Raw genomic sequence first — 18813 nt, forward strand, 5'->3', positions numbered from 1 at the left:
AATTTGGTCCAACTTAAAAGATAGGATAGTTTTTATAATTTTTAATTGCAAATAAAATGTTAATTACACATTAATAGTGTGTATTAATTGTTTAGTTCTGTAAATTCTTAATAGATGGCGGTGTAAGTTAATTAATCGATATAACTCTAACATCGTTTGACCTACTGCTAAAAACACTATAATGAAAAAAAAAAACATCCGAAACGTTGCTTATTGTTTCCATATAACGTTTCGGGATTTTACAGGTTTTTATTCACTTTCTGAGGAAGTCAGTTATCTTTTTCAAAAAGTTTCCTGAAATGCTACAAATTGCAGATTTCACACCGTTGTGAAAAATTTTTTTGTCCACCGGTATCAAGATTAACTGAACGTATTTATTTGGTGTATCGGTTTCAGCCCGACGACGGTCAGTCGAGATTGACTCAGCTCCCAATGAGAGCGAAAAGATGTCTGGATCAAGAAACTATGCAGGAAGTTGCACATGAGTTGCATTAGAGCCAGCACTTACTTTAGAATCTAGCTTAGCAATCATTGCATTAATGCTTCGAGATCTTAGTAGGGAAAGCAAGAAGGTTCCAGATTATTATATTAAATCTACATTAGGCTTCTTTGAAGTTGCCAGAATCATAACTGGCTTTAACCAGGAAGACTACTCAATTCTTCAAAAATATTCCAGGATAATTTCTGGAAGGTTACTGAATTTAAGCTTAAAACATTAATTTTCTTTCTTTTTTCCGCCAGGAGATTTTTAATAACATTAACTCTTGCAAATATACTTTCGCAAGAGAAAATTGCAGTGACAATTGCATCGTCAGGCATTGCTGCTACTTTTTTTTAGATGGTAGACGAACAGCACATACAGCTTTAAAGTTGCCTATTAGATATTTATAACAAACCAAACGCAATGTGTAACATTAAAGAAAAAAACGCGGAATGGCTGTAGTGTTGCAAAAGAGTGCAATTATAGTTTGGGATAAGTGTACTATGGCTCATGAGCAAAAAGCATTCATTCGAAGTACGTCAAAGGATTATGTAAGATTTGAAAGGCAACGATAAACTTTTAGTACTATTGCCTGAATACTGTCTGGGTACTTCCGGCAGACAATACCAGTTATTCCGATGAAATCAACGGATGTTTAAAACAATCGTTTTTATAGCGTAATGTCGAGATGATGCGATTGACCACGAACATGCGAGTTCAAACGCAAAATTAGGTATTCGCACAAGTATTTTCTAAGCGATTTCTGGGTATTGCAAACATTGAAACTAAAATATATCAAAATACACAGTACATCAATTAGCCCGAAAAGTTCTGCACTGCAATTGAGACGAAAAATGAACTAATTAAGCGTGTATTCCCGAATAAAATATTTTTTTTTTATTATGACCACTTCTGTAGTCACGCTATTTTGGCAGCAAAAAAAGTTAATGTAGACACAATTAACTTTTAAATGCAACAGCTGTTGCCCGGTAATTTGAAAAAAATTAAATCAATCGATACAATTGCTGATTAGAACAAATCAGTAAAGTTTCCAACTGAATTTTTAATTATCTGGACATACCAGGAATGACACTACACAATTTCCAGTTGAAAATTATTTCACGAATTAATATTCTCCATAATTTAAACCCACCTAGGTTTTTACAAATATATACGTATATTTGTCAAGAGGGTCACCGGAAATGTTCTTGAAGCAGCAATTTTATTGTAAAAGTTTAAAGGAGGAATTATCCTGCTACCATGCATTCCATTAATATCGTCAGAATCTCCAATACAGCTTAGAAGGCTTCATATTTCGCTTTGCTTAGCCTTCGCGATAACCATAAATAGATCTCAAGGCCAAACAATGGCGGTTTGAACTAGAAAAATAGGTGTTTCTCCCATGGGTACAACTACATGTAACATGCTCATGTGTGGAAAAACCATCAGATCTGTTCGTCTTAGCAAAAGAAAGATTAACCAAAAATATTGTAAACAAATTAGTACAAAGATAATTTTCAATTTTAATAGTTTAAAATAATCGAAACAATAGTTCGAAATAAATGTTATCTACCTTATTCATAAAATTCCACTTTTATAGCTTATCAATTTATGTATAAACTGTGCATACAAAATTTGTATATTGGTTAATGCTTAATTTCAACATTCTGATACTTTACTTACCACTTTCAAGTTATTTTGCACCTTTGGACGATGTAAGTACACTGCAAAAGATTTCCGAAACGTTTCTGAGTATTTACGTGTAACGTTTCAGGATTTCAGTGGTTTTTATACACTTTCCAGAAATATCAAGTATTATTGTCAAAAAGTTCTCTGAATTGCTACACGTTGCAATAATGCAGTTTTCTCACTATTGTGAAAAATATTTCTAGCTTCCAGTTCAAAGATTAACGGATCGTATTTATAAAGTGTATGGGCTTCAGTTTGATTATGGTCTGTCCAAGCTGATTAAGTGCCGATAGGGAGTAAATAGGCATGGACGACGTGGTTTCGCAAGAATTGCAAGCGAGTGTAATGCACGATACTTTCTTGCAGTTCTTGATTGACTTCGGCGATGTTTGCAATAATGCTGATGGAACTTTCAAATCGAATCAGGAAGGTGCCGAACGATTATACCTACCAAAGTTTTCGCTGATTTTCCAGAAACATGACTGGCTTTAAACGGAAAGATGTCTGAATTTTTTACGCGGCTTCCGGAATAATTTCAGGAATATTACTTAATTTTAGCGGAAAAAATTCCTGATTTTTATAAGGTATCTTAATGGTAGAAATTGGGCATATCAGCTGCCCGTTATTTTCTAGGTACGTAGATAGTAATGGTTTTACGATAGAAAATTTAGTTAGTTCCTACTTCGGGCAAACACGACCATTCTCATTTCCCAGTGATTTTAAATCAACGGAACTTTTTCCAGCTTTGTTAAAAATATTAATTTGATCGTACAAAAATAATTTCCATTCTCAGCCACAGCAACGCGTGGCTGGGTCAGCTAGTATATATATATATATACTAGCTGACCCAGCCACGCGTTGCTGTGGCTGAGAATGGAAATAATTTTTTACTCATTGTTTTTATACGATCGAATTAATATTTTTAACAAATCTGGAAAAAGTTCCGTTGATTTTAAATCTCAGGAAATTGAGAATCGTCGTTTTTTCCCGAAGTAGGAACTTATTAAATTTAGTAAGGAATAAATAAATTTTCTTTTGCAAAACCATTACTATCAATACTTACGTCAAATTTAGAAAATACACTGTAAAAACAATTCAGAAACAGTCATGGATAAAATTGGGCAGCTGATGTGCCCAATTTCTACCGTTAAGATACCTTTTAAAACCTGGAATGATTTCCGCTGAAATTAAGTAACACTTCTGAAATTATTTCGGAAGCCTCGTGAAAAATTCAGACAGCTTCCGTTAAAAGTCAGTCATGTTTCTGGAAAATTAGAGAAAACTAAGGTAGGTATACTCTCTTGGCACTTTCCTGATTTAATTAGAAAGTTCCATCAGCAGTATTGCAAACATGGCGAAGTCAAGCAAGAATCGCGCATTGTACTCGCCTGCAATTCTTACAAAAGAACGTCGGTCATACCTATTTGCTCCCTCTCAGCACTTAATCAGCATGGACGGGTCATAAGCGAATCGAAGCCCATACGCTTTATAAATAGGCTCAGTTAATCTTTGAACTGGAAGCTAGAAATATTTTTCACAACAGTGAGAAAACTGCATTCGTGCAACGTGTAGCAATTCAGAGAACTTTTTGACAATGATACTTGATTTTTCCAGGAAGTGGATAAAAACCACTGAAATCTTGAAAAGTTTCACGGAAATACTCAGAAACGTTTCGGAAATTTTTGCAGTGTACTTTCTTCGTTCAATGGTGCAAAATAACTTGAAGGTGGTACGTAAAGTATCAGAATGTTGAAATTAAGCATTTACCAATAACAGATTTTGTATGCACAGTTTATTCATGTCAGCCTTAACTATAGTTTTTAATCAATGACTTCTCTCAAAATATACTACATAAATTGATACGCTATAAAAAAAAGTGGAATTTTATGAATAAGGTAGATAACATTGATTTCGAACTATTGTTTCTATTATTATAAATTATTAAAATTGGAAATTATTTTTGTACTAATTTGTTCACAATATTTTTGGTTAATTTGTCTTTTGCTAACACGAACAGATTTGATGGTTTTTCCACACATGAGCAGGTTACATGTAGCTGTACCCATGGGAGAAACACCTATTTTCCAAGTCCAAACCGCCATCGTTTAAGCTTGAGATCTATTTATGGTTATCGTGAAGGCAAAGCGAAGCGGAATATGAAGCCTTCTAAGCTGTGTTGGAGATTCTGACGATATTAATGGAATGCATGGTAGTAGGAAGATTCCTCCTTTATACTTTTCCGTTAAAATTAATGCTTCAAGAACGTTTCCGGTGAACTTTTTGATAACTATACGTGTATATTTGTAAAAACCTCGGTGAATTTTAATTATGGAGAAGTTTATTTGGTGAATTAATTTTTAACTGGAAATTGTGTAGTGTCATTGCTGCTATATCCAGATAATTTAAAATTCAGTTGGAAACTTTACTGATTTGTTCTAATCAGCAATTGTATCGATTGATTTAAATGATTTCAAATTCCCGGGCAACAACTGTAGCATTTAAAAGTTAATTGCGTGTGCATCAACATTTTTTGCTGTCAAAATAGCGCGATTACAGAGTCAGTCATAAAAAAAAAAAAAAAAATAGGGAATACACTCTTAATAAGTTCACTTTTCGTCTCAATTGCAGTGCTGAAATTGTCGGGATAATTGATGTACTGTGTATTTTGATACATTTCAGTTTCGCCGTTTCCAATACCCAGCAATTGCTTAGAAAATACTTTTATGAATACATCATTTTGCGTTTGTACTCGCATGTTCGTGGTTAATCGCATCATTTCGACATTACGCTATGAAAACGATTGTTTTAAACATCCGTTGACTTCATCGAAATAACTGGTATTGTCTGCCGGAAGTCCCCAGACAGTATTCAGACAATAATACCTAAAAGTTGATCGTTGCCTTTCAAATCTTGCATAATCGTATGATGCGTTTCGAATTAAAGCTTTTTGCTCATGAGCCCTAGTACACTTATCCCAAGCTATAATTGCACTCTTTTGCAACACTACAGCCATTTCGCGTTTTTTTCTTTAATGTTACACATTGCGCTTGGTTTGTTATGAATATCTAATAGGCAACTTTAAAGCTGAATGTGCTGTTCGTCTACCATCTAAAAAAAGTAGCAGCAATGCCTGACGATGCAATTGTCACTGCAATTTTCTGTTGCGAAAGTATCTTTGCAAGAAAAAAACGAAAGAAAATAAGTGTTTTCCGCTTAAATCCAGTAACCTTCCAGACATTATCCTGGAATATTTTTGAAGAATTCAGCAGCCTTCTTGTTTAAAGCCAGTTATGATCCTGGCACCTTAAGAGAAGCCTAACGTAGGTTTAATAAAAAAAAACCTGGAATCTTCCTGCTTTTCCAACCACGCTCTCAACGCATTAATTCAATCACTGCCAACGCTATGACAGACTCTCAAGCAAGTGGCTCGAATGTAACTCGTCTGCAACGCTTGTACAGCTTCGTGACACAGATATCTTTCCGCGCTCTTAGGGAGCGGAGTCAATCTGGAATGATCGTCATCGAGCTGAAACCGATACACCAAATAAATACGTTCAGTTAATCTTGATACTGGTGGAGAAAAATATTTTTCACAACGGTGTGAAATCTGCACTTTGTATCAATTATGGAAACTTTTTGACAAATATAGTTGACTTTCTCAGGAAGTGAATAAAAACCTGTAAAATCCCGAAACGTTATATGAAAACAATAAGCAACGTTTCGGAGTTTTTTAAAATTACTATAGTGTTTTTTGCAGTAGGTCAAACGATGTTAGAGTTATATCGATTAATTAACTTACACCGCCATCTATTAAGAATTTATAGAACTAAACAATTAATTTACACTATTAATGTGTAATAAACATTTTATTTGCAATTAAAAATTATAAAAACCATCCTATCTTTTAAGTTGGACCAAATTACAGATATGTATGAAATTTGATAAAAATCAGTTGAGTAGTTTCGGAGTTTACCCCGAACAAACATCGTGACACGAGATTTTTATATATATAGATATATATATATATATATATATATATATATATATATATATACTAGCTGACCCAGCCACGCGTTGCTGTGGCAAAGAAATTGGATTAAAATAAACTTTTACTTATTATTTGGATAGAATCAAATAAATATTTTTAATAGAGCTTAAAATAGCATAGCCGATTTTAAAACATATGAGATTGATAATGGGAGTGATTCAATGTAACAATGATTCTTAAATGTTCCTTTAAAATTATGGGCAGCTGATGTGGCCAATTTCTGCCAGTAACATGTCATGCCAAAACCCGGAAAGTTTTCCGATAAAAGTTAATAACCTTCCTGAAATCATCTCGGAAGCCTCTTGAAAAATTCGAAGATCTTCCCGTTTGAAGCTAGTCGTGTTTCTGGAACTTTAATGTAAACTTAGGAAGGGATAAAAACAAAAGCTTAGCACCTTTCTGATTTATTAAGGAATTTCTATAAGCAGTAATGCAAACATAGCCAACGCTTAGCCAGAACTGCAAGCAAGTATCGAAACTTTTTACTCAGTAACGTTTCGGATTTTTTTTTTTTTTTTTTTTTACAGTGCAGGCTGAAGAAAGTACTTATTGAATTCAGTAAGTACTAACTAAATTTTCTATGGAAAAAGCACTATACTTACGCTTAGTAAATTTTGTAAGTATGACTTTGGCCAAAAAAAAAAAAAAAAAAAGCAAAAATAACTTGAAAGTGATAGTAAATATCGAAACTGATTGTAAAATACCCGAATGTAGAAACTAAGCGTTAACCACCATACACTTTTAGATTCTAAACTACATTTTATTCACGTCTGCTTTCTCTATAGTTTGTAATCAATAACTTTTTTACAAAATACACTAACTAAATAAAAAACATATAAAAATTAAATTTTTTTCAATGAAGTAGATAACATTAAATTCGAACTATTGTTCCTATTATTTGAAAACTGAAAACTCTCTAATCACTAAGTTGTGCACAATGTTCTTGCTTAACCAGTCTTTTGCTAATACGAAAAGTATGATAACTTTTCACTTGTGAGTAGGCGATATATGGTTGCCCATGAGAGAAATATTTATGTTTCAAGTCCAAACCGAAAGAAGACATTGTTTGTTCTTGAGATCTATTTATGGTCTTTGCAAAAGCTAAACGAATCAAAAATTGAAGCCTTTCAAATGTGTTTGAAAATTATGACGCTATTAATGGATTACGTGGCAAAACCATCATTTCTCCTTTAAACTTTCCCGTCAAAATTGTTGACTTTGATGAAGAAACGTGTACCGTTGCGTAATTTAGGTGGGTTTAAATCGCGAAAAAGAATAAATTGTTGAGCCAATTTTCAACCGGAAATCATGTAGTCGCATTCCTGGTGTATCCAGGTAATTTAAAAATTCAGTTCGAATGTTTACTGCTTTGTTTTCATCGACAACTGTACAGTCTTGTTCAGCATCAATGGGGAGCTTTTTTTCCAGCCGTCAGTAATGGCTCATTATTCGCAATAATTGTAGGTAAGACACCGTCAATTCCTCTGTTGTTATACGTTGCAAATCAGTGTTAACTAAGTCGGTGGCCCAACTATCAAGTGACGGCATATCATAATAACTAAGTGGCAAATTTGAAATTGAAACGCAAAAACCTTCAGTTAAAACTAAAGCTTCATATTCATCTCAGGTGTAAAATCTGGATTTGGATATTTGTGTAATTGTTAAACTTTATGAAATACGTCTTCAAACGTGAACGTTATATAGTTTTTCCTTAAAAAATGATGAGTGTGTTGGATAGTATGTCGTCAAAATTGTTTTAAACAGTTGACGAATGCTGTTTCTCCTTATGTCAAACCTGTATTAGAAAGTGTCAACTCCCAATGACTTTGTGCGACCAATAAATACAATTTGCGACATGCATCGGGATATGTATTTGACAGTCGACAATTGACGATCCACAAATATTCCTGTCTGTTCGGGAATGTTTACCGAAAACAAAACTGCTACAAAACCAGCGCGATTACAGAGGCAAATATGATTTTTAAAAAATTAAATTTATCTGAGAATAGACTCTCAATTAGTTCACTTTTCGTCTCAACGGCAGTGTAGAAATGGTCTGGCTGTTTGTTGTACTGTATGTTTTGATACAGTTCAATTTCACTGCTTCCAACACCCAGCAATTGCTTAGAAAATACTTGTAGGATTAGATTATTTTGCGTTTATACTCGCATGTTCATGGCCAATCGCATTATCTCGACATTACGCTATGAAAACCATTGTTTTAATCATGCGTTGATTTCATCGGAATAACTGGTAATGTCTGCCGGAAATCCCTAGGAGTATTCAGACAATTTCGCCTAAAAATTTTTCGTTGCCGTTCAAATCTTGCACAATCCTATGATGTGCTTCGAATGAATGCTTTTACTCATGAGCCTTAGTACACTTATCGAAAATTATAATTTCACTCTCTTGCAACACTACAGCTATTCTGCGTTTTTTATTTTTTCTTTAATGTTACACATTGCGTTTTGTTTGTTATGAATATCTAATAGGCAACTTTAAAACTGAATGTGCTGTTCGTCTACCATCTGAAAAAAGTAGCAGCAATGCCTGACGATGCAATTGTCACTGCAATTTTCTGTTGCGAACGTATCTTTGCAAGAATTAATGATATTAAAAATCTCTCGGGGAACAAAATAAAGAAAATATTTATTTTCCGCTTAAATTCATTAACCTTCCTAAAATTAACCTGGAATCTTCCTGCTTTTCTAAGAACGCTCTGAAAGCATTAATGCATGCATTGCCAACGCGAAGACAGACTCTCAAGCAAGTAGTTCGAATGTAACTCCTCAGCAACTCTTGCAAAGCTTCATGATCCAGATATCTTTTCGCACTCATTGCGTGTTTAGTCAATCTGGTCGAACCGTAGCCGGCACGAAACCGATACACCTATTAAATACGTTTAGTTAATCTTGATACTGGTGGAGAAAAATATTTTTCACAACGGTGTGAAATCTGCAATTTGTAGCAATTCAAGGAAACGTTTTGAAAAATATAGTTGATTTTTTCAGGAAGTGAATAATAACCTGTAATATCGCGAAACGTTAAATGGAAATTCTAAGCAACATTTCTGAATTTTTTTATCATGGTGTTTTTAGCAGTAAGTCATACGATGTTAGAGTTATATCGATTAATTAAATTACACCGCCATCTATTAAGAATTTTTTGAACTAAACAATTAATTCACACTATTATTGGATAATTAATATGAAATTTGTAATAAAAAATAATAAAAACTATCCTATCTTTTAAGTTGGACCAAATGACACATAGATATGAAATTATAGAAAAATCGGTTGAGTAGTTTCGGAGTTTACCCCGAACAAACATCGTGACACGAGATTTTTATATATATACTAGCTGACCCAGCCACGCGTTGCTGTGGCGAAGAAGTTGGATTAAAATAAACTTTTAATCATTATTTTGATAGATTCAAATAAACGTTTTTAATGGAGCTTAAAATAGTATAGCCGATTTTAAAACATATGAAATTTATGATGGGCGTGATTCAATGTAAAAACGATTCATAAATGTTCCTGAAAAATAATGGGCAGCTGATGTGGCCAATTTCTGCCAGTAACATGTCTTGCCAAAACCAAGAACGTTTTCCGATAAAATTCAAAAAATTTCCTGAATTCATATCGGAAGCCTCCTGAAAAATTCAAAGATCTTCCAGTTTGAAGCCAATCGTGTTTCTGGAACTTTAGTGTAAACTTAGGAAGGGATTTTAAAAAAAAAGCTTAGCACCTTCTGATTTTTTAAGGAACTTCTATAAGCAGTAATGCAAACATAACCAAAGCTTAGCCAGAACTGCAAGCAAGTATCGAAAATTTTTACTCAGTAAGGTTTCGTTTTTTTTTTTTTTACAGTGCAGGCTGAAGAAAATACTTATTGAGTTCAGTAAGTACTAAATAAATTTTCTATGGAAAAAGCACTATACTTACGCTTAGTAAATTTTGTAAGTATGACTTCGGCCAAAAAAAAAGCAAAAATATCTTGAAAGTGATAGTAAATATTGAAACTGATTGTAAAATAACCAAATGTAGAAACTAAGCGTAAACCACCATATACTTTTCGATTCTACATTATATTTAATTCACCTCAGCTTTCTCTATAGTTTGTAATCAATAACTTCTTTACAAAATACACTAACTAAATTAAAAACATATAAAAATTAAATTTTTTCAATTAAGTAGATAACATTGACTTCGAACTATTGTTTCTATTATTTGAAAACTGAAAACTGTCTAAACACTAAGTTTTGCACAATGTTCTTGCTTAACCAGTCTTTTGCTAATAAGAAAACTATAACTTTCCACGTGTGAGTAGGCGATGTATGGTTGCCCATGAGAGAAATATTTATGTTTCAAGTCCAAACTGAAAGTAGACAATTTTTGGTCTTGAGATCCATTTATGGTCTTTGCAAAAGCTAAACAAATCGGAAATTGAAGCCTTCCAAACGTGTTTGAAAATTATGAAGCTATTAATCTACGCGGCAACACAAACATTTTTCGTTAAACTTTCCCGTCAAAATTGTTGACTTTTCATGAAGAAACGTGTACCCAGGGACGTGTCGAGCCCCTCACCTTTGGGGGGGTGCAGAATTCTGAAATTGCCGACTCGAATGATGAGATTTGCCGACTGTGTGTATATATATATATATATATATATATATATATATATATATATATATATATATACAGGGCCGGATTTAGACTTAACCACATCCAAAGCTGTTTTAGGCATGGGGGGGGGGTGCTTTTTGTAGTTCAGATAATTTTTATAAAGGTGGAAAAAGCAGGCATTTTAAAGTTTTTCTTCTCTCAATCAATGCTTTTCTTTCCACTGATACATGTGTTTTTTTTCCTTCTGTCTTTTCCCGAGTCAGAGGAAGGATATCAGGAGAATAATGCAGGGATATCCCTAATTTTAGGGGGTCCGGTGGTTCCTCCACCGGAGATTCTACATTTTGACGCCTTATCAGGGGTATTTGAAACTACAAAAATATCAGGGAAAAAATAAGCAAAATACGCTTTTTAAAAGTTTTTACTATTTAGTAACGAAAGATAATTCAAAATAAAAACTGTTTTTGATACTACAAATCGTTGACATTAATCGACAGAGAAGAAGACCGAGGAAGAAGAAAAGATAATGCATTGTAACATGCTCACATCGGCTTTCGGTATAGTTAATTTTTGAGCATCCCACCAAACCACCGACAAACACAACGTTGAATTAAATATAATAAGATCAATAGTAAAAAAAAATGTATTAAATACTTTAAAAGAAATAGTGTACAGAGTTAGAGAACATGTAACAAGAACGTAATATTCTGACAATTCGCAATTAGGGCGATTCATAGTCACTTGATCAGAAACAAAACTGAAGCACTTTCCAAGAAGTTTTAGAGACTCAATTAATTATTTTCAAAAAGTCGAGAACAATTAAAATTATTGAAAACACTAAATTTGTACCTTTCAGTCTCTTATATATAAGTCCAAACCGAAGGAAGACATTGTTTGTTCTTGAGATCTATTTATGGTCTTTGCAAAAGCTAAACGAATCAAAAATTGAAGCCTTTCAAATGTGTTTGAAAATTATGACGCTGTTAATGGATTACGTGGCAACACAAACATGTCTCCTTTAAACTTTCCCGTCAAAATTGTTGACTTTTGATTAAGAAACGTGTACAGTTGCGTAATTTAGGTGAGTTTAAATTGCGAAAGAGAATAAATTGTTGAGCTAATTTTGAACCGGAAATCGTGTAGTCGCATTCCTGGTGTATCCAGGGAATTTAAAAATTCATTTGGAATGTTTACTGCTTTGTTTTCATCGACAACTGTATAGGCTTGTTTAGCATCAATGAGAAGCTTTTTTTTTTAAAGCCGTCAGTAATGGCTCATTATTCGCAATAATTGTAGCTAAGACAGCGTCCTTGCTCTGTTGTTATACGTTGCAAATCAGTGTTACCTAAGCCTCTGGCCCAGCTATCAAGTGACGGCATATCATAATAATTAAGTGGCAAATTTGAAATTGAAACGCAAAACCTTCAGTTTAAACTAAAGCTTCATATTCATCTCTGGTGTAAAATCTTTATTTTTGACATTTATGTGTTTGTTAAACTTTATGAAATACGTCTTCAAACGTGAAAGTTATATAGTTTCTCCTTAAAAAATGATGATTGTGTTGGATAGTATGTCGTCAAAATTATTTTAAACAGTTGACGAATACTGTTTCTCCTTATGTCAAACCTGCATTAGAAAGTGTCAACTCCCAATGACTTTGTGCGACCAATAAATACAATTTGCGACATGCATCGAGATATGTATTTGACAGTCGACAATTGAGGATCCACAAATATTCCTGTCTGTTCAGGAATGTTTACCGAAAACAAAACTGCTACAAAACCAGCGCGATTACAGAGGCAAATATGATGTTTAAAAAAATTAATTTATCTCGGAATAGACTCTCAATTAGTTCACTTTTCGTCTCAACGGCAGTGTAGAAATTGTCTGGCTATTTGTTGTACTGTATATTTTGATACAGTTCAATTTCACTATTTCAATACATAGCAATTGCTTAGAAAATACTTGCCAGATTAGATTATTTTGCGTTTATACTCGCATGTTCATGGCCAATCGCATTATCTCGACATTACGCTATAAAAACGATTGTTTTTAACATGCGTTGATTTCATCGGAATAACTGGTAATGTCTGCCGGAAGTCGCCAGACAGTATTCAGACAATTTCGCCTAAAAGTTTATCGTTGCCGTTAAAATCTTGCACAATCCTAGGATGTGCTTCGAATGAATGCTTTTACTCATGAGCCATAGTACACTTATCCCAAATTATAATTTCACGCTCTTGCAACACTACAGCCTTACCACGTTTTTTTTTTCTTTAATGTTACACATTGCGTTTTGTTTCTTATGAATATCTAATAGGCAACTTTAAAGCTGAATGTGCTGTTCGTCAACCATCTAAAAAAAGTAGCAGCAATGCCTGATGATGCAACTGTCACTGCAATTTTGTGTTGCGAACGTATCTTTGCAAGAATTAATTATATTAAAAATCTCATGGGGAACGCAATAAAGAAAATAATTGTTTTCCGCTTAAATTCATTAACCTTCCTGAAAGTAACCTGGAATATTTTTGAAGAATTCAGTAGTCTACTTGATTAAAGGCAGTTATGATTCTAGCAGCTTCAGAGAAGCCTAACGCAGGTTTAATATAATAGCCTTGAACCTTCCTGCTTTTCTAAGAAAGCTCTCAAAGCATTAAGGCACGCATTGCCAATGCGAAGACAGACTCTCAAGCAATTAGATGGAATGTTACTCCTCTACAACTCTTGCAAAGCTTCGTGATCCTGATATCTTTTCGCACAAATTGGGTGTTGAGTCAATCTGGACGAACCGTAATCGCGCTGAAACCAATACACCTATAAAATACGTTTAGTTAATCTTGATACTGGTGGAGAAAAATATTTTTCACAACGGTGTGAAATCTGCAATTTGTAGCAATTCAAGGAAACGTTTTGAAAAATATAGTTGATTTTCTCAGGAAGTGAATAATAACCTGTAATATCCCGAAACGTTATATGGAAATTCTAAGCAACATTTCTAAATTTTTTGTCATGGTGTTTTTAGCAGTAAGTCATACGATGTTAGAGTTATATCGATTAATTAACTTACACCGCCATCTATTAAGAATTTATAGAACTAAACAATTAATACACACTATTAATGTGTAATAAACATTTTATTTGCAATTAAAAATTATAAAAACTATCCTATCTTTTAAGTTGAACCAAATTACAGATACGTATAAAATTTGATAAAAATCGGTTCAGTAGTTTCGGAGTTTACCCCGAACAAACATCGTGACACGAGATTTTTATATATATAGAAGATATATATATATATATATATATATATATATATATATATATATATATATATATATATATATATATATATATATATATATATATATATATATATATATATATATATATATATGTATATATATATATATATATATATAAGTCCAGGGGGTGTCCTGGACTGTAGCTGAAAAAAAAAGTTAGTTTTTGAACCACTCTACTCATTAAGCTTAAAAATATTTCTCTTACTTTTCCAAAATATCTAGTTTTTGACAATTTGATTCATTAAAGAAGCTGATTCAATTATCCACTGATTCAATTAACCAGCGTCAACTGTAATATGTTCTAGTAACATTTCATGTTTTTTTTTTTTTGACATCAAAAAAAAAAAAATGAATTCAAGAGCTTTTGACACAACATAAAGCAATTTTATTTTCTACCTCCAGTGTGTGTCTAACTTTTAAGCACATTAGTTACCCCAGGCTATAAGTATTCTGTTAGCAAAACAATCACTCTCATTTTCTACTTGAACGATCTTGGGGAATTTTCTCTAACTCCGCCTTCCGCTGACTTTCATTAGTTTGTAATGAGTTTTCTTTACTTTTGAAAGAAAAAGAGAGAGAAAAAACGGAAAATAACACTATTTTTTGTAATCCTTATGTAAAATAAGATAGGGCTGGTTGGGGTGAGTGGGTCACAGGGGTAAGGGGGTCACCCCACAACCTATAACTAAAATATGGATAAAATTTTCAAACTTTTTTACACTGATTATGTTAAATTTTATCACAGAGATTGGATTTTGCAGAAATTTGAGTTTCGCGAAAAACATTTTTCTAGGTCATAGCACTCAGTCAAAATAAAATCTGAAAAAATATTTATTTGTGAGCTCAAGCAACATTCTTCAAAGAAATGTTTCCATGTTAGTTTTTATTATTTTTTATGATCATTCATTTTTCATGTAAATTTTAACTTAAAGTTCCTACTGTTACAAGAAGTTTTGCATAAAATATTATTCATAATTGCTCAAGAGGAAAGATCCCACTTACCCCGTTAATTTTTATAATGAGGCGCAAGTGGGTCCCACTATAATAATGAGGATTTTAAAATCAACAGCAACTCTAATTAAATATTTGTATTAGTGAAATACAAGACAACTATAATGGCCTAGTTGGAGTTGATAGACATAATGTAGGTCTAATTTGGATGTTGATGATACATTTTTAAAAAAAAATACTGCAGAATTTGCACACTAAAAAATTCTGAAACGTTACTGGTTATTTCCGTGGAACTCTTTGGGATTTCCCAATTTTTCGCCTCTTTCCCCGTAAACTGAAGTATTTTCATAAAAATGTTTCCTGAACTGCTACAAGTTGCACGAATGTGGACTTTTCATTACTGTGAAAAATATTTTTAGCTACCAGTTTAACGATTGACGAAGCTTATTTATTTAGTGTACCCGCTTTTGGTAAACTACCGTTCGTCTAGCTTGACCAAGCTCCCAGTGAGAGCGAATAAGTCATTGGTTAGCTGCAGCTTTGCAAGGCTAGGATATGCGCTCAGTTCTTACTTGCAATGCTTGCCAGCTCTGGCCATGGTAGCTCTAATACTTCCTGAACTTTCTTAGTAAATCAGGAGAGTACTATTCACTTACGTAAAACCTAATTATTTTTGTAGAAGGGTGCTGTGATATAACTGGCTTTAACAGGTGAGATTTCCCAATTCTTCAGAAAGTTTCTCTGAAAAGCATACTGACACTAAGCGGCAAACGTTCCTAGTTTTTGCGAGATATGTTGCTGGCAGAAATTGCGCACATCAGCAGCCTACTATTTTCCAGGAACGTTTCTGAATCGTTTTTACAGTGCAATAGCGAATAGAAATGGTGAATTTTTATTGGCCTGGTGCAGAGGATGTTGGAATTATTATTGAGGATGAAGCCCAGTGTGATGATAGTTCTTCCTAAGCGCTCTTTAAACAGACGCAGCCATTTAGTGCTTCCAGTTTTTTTTTTCAGCTTATAGTTTAGACTAATTTACAGAAATTGGCTTTAATCAACTGTATTATGTTTCTTCAACACACCTTAACATGTTAAAAGTAAAATATGTACCTATAGGCTTTTAATAAATTTCACAGACGTAATCGTTTTGTTTTTTGTTTAAAAATTTTCTGTCATATAGATTTAAAATACAGTAAATATCTCTTAAATAGGTGCGTTTAGAAAAAATATAATTCTTGCTAAAAATAAACATACTTTATAAGTAAAACCTCCTTGCCCCTTTTTTAGATATGCTTGATTTAAATTTAAAAAAGGGGGGTGGCCCAATTAGCCCTTATAATGGGGTAAGTGGGACACTCATCTGATTTTTTCAATGTATTCGTTAAGTATGTTTAAAGCATTATTTTAGAAAATAATTATAATCTTCTGTTTATTAATAATGTCCAAGATAAAATAAGACAATAAGTTTTTTTTTTTTTTCAAAACTTTTGTATAAGGTTTCGAATACGAACCGTTCTCACCATTTACCCCAACCAACCCCAGTTGCACAATTATCTCGTCCTAAATTACTCACCAATAATTTTTCGTACTTTTGTATTATCATTTGAGATATTAAATAGGAGATGGCATTTATGGCACTTATGGCGTTTATGTATGCATTGGGTAGTGTTCAAATAAGTGTATATGAGTAAGATTGAGGACCTCTAAGGAGGGAAGGGGGTGATAAATCGACAGCTACTTACGAGATTTGAACCCATCCTCCATTCAAGCATTTCATCAACAGCATTTTCTCAATTTAGCCTGCTGCCGGCCATGCCTGGGTTTTAATTAACTGATGTTGCTTCTGTTTGTTAAAGAAAAAAAATTTATCCACTATACACTGCTCTATTTTTATATATCTACACGGGGATTCGCATCTTTACACAGGAAGGAGAGCGTTTAGATCATGTGTTGTATCAACTGCTTGTAATAATATCAGATAAACTGATTTTAATCTTCTTCCAGTGGTATTAGAAGTTTGGATTTTTTTTTTTTTTTTTGCTATTCAAAATTTTGATCCAAATAAATTTTATTCAAAATTATGTTTTCTTTTCTACTTGTTCAGTAGTTGATCCTCTCTTGAGAACGCTCTGAAGATGCATTTCTTCAAATGGGACATGACAGTTTGAATAATGATAACTGAGCCAAATTCATCTGGTGGAGTTCACAGTAGATCATCAGATTTCATGTAAGTTTTTCTTTTTATCTAGTAAATAAATATGACAGTGTCCTTAGCTTTTTTCCTGTACATTTTTATAACTCAAACTATTTTAACTATTAGTAAGTACAGCTTTGTGTGTGTGTGTTACACAAACTATTTTAACTATTAGTATAGTGCAGCTTTGCGTGTGTGTATTTCTTGTGTTTAACTGTACATAATATTAATTTTTGTCTCTAGAGAACACATCCAGTTAGTGGAGTGTACTACGAAGACAAACAGAGAAAACATCTTTGCTTGTTCAAAAGTTAAAAAACTTCATTCCTCCTAGTTGTGCTTACATCAAACAGGAAGTTTGAGTTTTTTATCTTATGAAGAGGCTCATCAACTTTGTGCAGATGTATTTATTCTATCTGAAAAGCATGGTTTAACGTCATTAAAGTGTCCATTTGTCCAGCTGTGTCATTAATTTTCACGTAAGTATGTGCAAACAAGTGACTTTCTCTAAGATTGAAGACTTGAGGAGTGGGAGGACATTGAGATCTATCGACAGCAATTCTTCGCGCTTCAAAAAGATTTGACTTGACTTCTTAAACGCAAGGAAAGTTCCCTTTTATTGTATTATTATGTAATAAGTTCGTGTGGATTACACATTCACACTTCCAAAAATTAAACTTGGTCCGGTTAATAAATCGGTCACAGATTATCTGCAGAAGATTTCCACTCTTCCAACCGTGGCGAACTTACAGTTTAGGTAGTCCAATGCAGTGATATTTTGCTGCATCCCTTTTATGTCACCCATAAAAAAAGTTTGAGAAAAAGTCCGTTTTTGGAGCCATAGTTATGCCGTGAGGGAACTATGGCTCCCTCACGACATATCTGGCTCCCCTTGGAATTGCGACATTTATTTGATAAAGCTGCCTCTGTTCTACAATTGATGTTGGCTTCCAGTTTGATTTTTCTTATGTATTTAACTTTTTGCAGTGAGTATAAATCTTTTTTCATTTACTTTTTTAGTTTCAAAGCTCTCTTGATCTTAATACATCAAAATTTTTTCAGCATTTACAATGGGTAATGTACTACTTTTAAATATCATAGAGGTATGAATTGTAATGTTGTTTCCTTTCCTTAAAAGAATCTCTTATGAATAAGTTTCAAAATTTTTGATAAGTCTTTTGATAATGTCTTCATGAAAAACAAAACTACACATTCTAAAACAATAAGTGACCAACTTTAAGCATTTAAAAGAATAATAGTCATAAATTACCAACGTTTCTTTCATGCCATTAAAAAAAAAAAGAAAATCGCTCTTTTTTCAAGCGATAATACATTGCTATTTACGTATGGAGAAAGCCAATTATTTAATTTGAAATTCCATTACAATTGCAAACTTTACTACTTCCATTTATATTGCAAAAATATAATACAGCAGTTTTCACACAGTTATATTTAAATTGACTAAACTATTAGGTATGTTTCTTGACACATATTGCTAGCTTTAAGAACAAGAGTGAATACAGT

The sequence above is a fragment of the Uloborus diversus genome, chromosome 10 (assembly GCF_026930045.1).
Source record: "Uloborus diversus isolate 005 chromosome 10, Udiv.v.3.1, whole genome shotgun sequence".
NCBI lineage: Eukaryota > Metazoa > Arthropoda > Arachnida > Araneae > Uloboridae > Uloborus > Uloborus diversus.